We start from the raw sequence: 4,104 nt of genomic DNA on the forward strand, positions 1-4,104 counted from the left end.
ATTTATATTAATCTGCCGCTCGCCGGTATAACGCATCGCATCGCGCTGCGCAGAAGTTGTGCGTTGATTGGCTGAAAGCTGTCGGCTGGGTGTGAGAGTAAAAACTCTTTACTCCCCTGTGCGAGAGATCCCTCCAAACCCACGGCGGTTGCGCGGATATCGCATGCAGTTCGACGGTATGACGAGTTACCCTGACGCTCCTCACAACTCCCTCTCTCTCCTCAGTTGCCGAGTCAACATGCTCAACCGCCAAACGGAAAAGGAGATTTCAGAGACTAAATTTAGAGGCGCAGGTCGGGGGGAGCTTAATGAGCCAGATCCACACGAGGGCAACTTTGTTTTTCCAAGAGAGTGGAGACTTCGTAAGATGAATGACAGCTTATAACATGATACATCTTCAATGAGTTCGTCCAATGAGTTCATTAGGAGGTGAATACCACATTCCCAATTTCATACCATCAAATATGTATAAAAATCGCATGAATTCAGTAATTTCACAAATCCATATACTGGTCAATCCAGCGGCAATTTTTCATAAATTGGAGACTAAGGATTCCTCATGTTATTCTATTCAAAATTTTACATACTCTAATAACTCTAAAAATATTGGGTAAAAATGCTCCATGAGGGTAATTATGTGTCAAACCAACATTGGGCATTAATATTTATCCAGTGTGATGAAAATTTTGCCCATTCTAAAGTGATTGCTGCTTATTTTTTTAACCTTACTAGACTATTCATGCTTACCGCATTAGGTAAAATGCTACCCAAATTGGTTGGACACATAATTACCCCGTACTGGTTATAATTTTACCCAATATTTGTTTTTACAGTGCACTCAAGAATTCATTTTCTTTTGAAAGTGCACAATTCTTTTTTTTCTTAAAATGATGATGTTTTATTGTATTCCCTTGCAATGATATTACCCATTTCCATCTGTAAGCTCATTATTTTGTTTATTTTTGTTTGTCATTGATTTTTTTTAATTTTTATTATTTTCCCATTTTTTAGATCATAGACCTACTTCAGTTGCTAGGCTCGATAATTCCAACGTGAAAACAGATCACTGTGGTTTACATGAATTGGGATGAGAAAATCTAGTAAAGCATCATGTTGACATTTTGCTATCAGTTGATCTCTATCACGTATAGCTGCTATAAATACTCCCCGTTAATGAACATCAATTGTCTCTGCGTGACATTGATTATCCGAAAGCAGCCGAGAACGGAAATTTTTAATAATTTTTTTTATTAGAGAAAGTCACGTCTTAAGAATATGAAAAACGATTTATTCGATTAATATAAAATGATTACATAAATTATCAACGATAAAGTTATTCCCACACTTACAAAACTTTCAACTAATTTTGTATATGTCATGTGTGCATTACGTAACAGTAGAGGTATTTTGATTGCTGTAGTTACATTATAGTTTGTGTTTTTCAGCACTGAATCAAAGCTGGACAGAAGTTGCTGAACGGCAATGGGACTGGACACCTACAGAACTATAACAAAACATAAAAAATCAATCAAATCAGTTTACAAAACTTTCACGTTTGCTTTATCAGTGTCCACAACTTACTTAACAGGTGGCAAATCAGTTGACCACAGGATTATGTTACAAAGCCTATTAACCCAAGATGATGCATAGGGGGGCATCATACTAGTGATATGACCATGGATTATCGAATTACTCATCATCGCTGAGGCAAACTCCTAGGTTCAGTTTTAAAGGTAGATAATTCAATTCCTGATATTGTCACATTTCATGCATAACATACAAACAGAAACTGTCAAATCGTCTTCGACTTGTAATGACCTTTCCCCGACATGCTCAATTTCCTAATTTTTAGCACTGGGTCTGCTGTCGTTCTTGCATCATGTCATATTTAAAGTGTTTTCGCAATCAATCCTAGTACGCAGCAAATGCATTAAAAATGCAAGTCCAATCGCATTGGAAACCCGGGAGATCTTTGTCGAAAATTGGTGAATCGAAACAGTACTTTCGTCCGACGTTACGGAGCTGACCAAAAATTGCAAAGATGTCGTCTGCCCAGAGTCACGGACGAAACTACTGTTTCTATCCATCTACCCTCGACATCATTGTCATGAAGGACACTTGTCGATATCATTGTCATGAAGGACACTTGTCGATGGATTCTTTACGTTCCAGAAAGAGTCGGTGAAGCTGTTGCGAGAACTCCATAAGCACGCGATCGCAGTACAATAATGAAAAGCTGAGTGCGTTAAGAGAGGTGGTCCGGTCCCGTAACAATGCGACTTTTCTGCTGGAAATGATAAAAAAAAACATGAATCTTAAAATCCACGACCGAATCATATTTAAGGTTTTGTTTCTCTATTGCATGCAGTGATTAGGGCTACTTAAAAATGAAACAATAGATAAGATGCCCTCGAAATGAAACAATGGGTTTAACATGTTTGAGAGTACAATGGAATGACTCAGTATGAAAACAGGCTTTTTTGTAAAGGCCCGGTTCAGGCAATCGTGTCCTTATAACGCACTTTATGACAAACAATCTAACACAATCAAATACATATTTTGTTGAATGACGAGGTGTTTTTCATTCACATTGCGTTATTTCCTGACTTTGCGATGCGTCAATAGCTGACATAGCCACGGACAGGTGTACTAGCAATTACAATTACTCAATAATCTAGTTTGTTATAGGGATTTTGTTTTAAGATTAAAGATGAAGTGAGACAATGGTCTAGCTATTATCCTGATTAATCTGGATTAAGGCTTATTCTCGAAATTACCAAGTGTTTGACGCAGGGCTGGCTATCATGGTTTGAGATGAATATTCGGAGGAAGCTGTGAACGAAAGCTAGCGTTGAGCAGGATAGCAAGCTGGGAATAACCTAGTCTGCGGGCACAGACCTCTGGTTTGAGCAATAGACAAGTTCGTAGTTACTTCATGCACAATTTTGGTCAAATGACCTTTCATTTCTTTCATTATGATAGGCAGATTTCAAAGCAAGATATTACGTAAACATGCCTTACATAGCAGGATGAAGAAATTGAATGGACCGGTGACTAGAATAGCACACCAATAAACACTTTATGAAGGTATTTGGTGCATTCCTATTTTGAATGCATATCATAGCATGTTGCACCATGTACTTGGCAAAAAGTGAAATACCAGTCGTTCGTGGACGCATTGTTGTTTTTTAAGGGTGTAAATGAAAACGACAATTCAAAAGAATATATAAATAATGAAGACATCAAATTTGGTGCTTATCTCATTAGATCTTAAACCACCATGTCACTTTAGTACAAATGACCTTCCTCTGATCATGCGTAGAATATTTTGATCATGCGCAGAAAGGAATTACGAACTGGCTTATTTTGCATAATGCAGAGTCTGAAATAGTGAGACTACATTAGCAATCATCGGTGCTCACAGACATAGCCTTTGTTGTCTAGTCTTTACTCTAGACCTTTTATTGGTTAAATTGTCAAATATGAGTCTATGCGTGCAGACTAGGAATTACCCGACCTGTGCTTTGGCAATTAAAGGTCCGAGGACATACATATACCATATAATCATACATGAATGGTTGATTATTATGCAATCGTTGATTATAATGGATCATCAATGTGAATCACGATTAATGCATCAATTATAATTTTTATCCCTTCTCAACAGGTGTAATATACTTTTCAAGGGGCCCAAAGCAACTTTCCCAATGTTGCACCTGTTACTTTGGTAACTATTTAAGATGGAATGTGAACATGAACATATTAGTATTACTTAGAATACATTAGTACATCGGTGTCTGATAGCTTTGATATAAACAATAATAATGATAATATTAACAATGATAATGATATTGATAATAATAATGATGATAATAATGATAAAAATAATATTAATTATAAAACATGACTATAATAATACTAAAACACGTTGGATATGTCTCGGTAACATTAGTGGTCCTAAAGATCAAAAGCTCAAAACTTTCTTATTGTTTTTGTCATATTGTTCTTAAAATTTCCTTGATCTTATTCTCTAATTTGTGTTACTGTGTTAACACAACTTACTTGTTCCTAAGTTTGCGTTCTCATTTAAAGTAACACTGGGAT

The sequence above is a fragment of the Lytechinus variegatus genome, chromosome 2, assembly GCF_018143015.1.
Source record: "Lytechinus variegatus isolate NC3 chromosome 2, Lvar_3.0, whole genome shotgun sequence".
NCBI lineage: Eukaryota > Metazoa > Echinodermata > Echinoidea > Temnopleuroida > Toxopneustidae > Lytechinus > Lytechinus variegatus.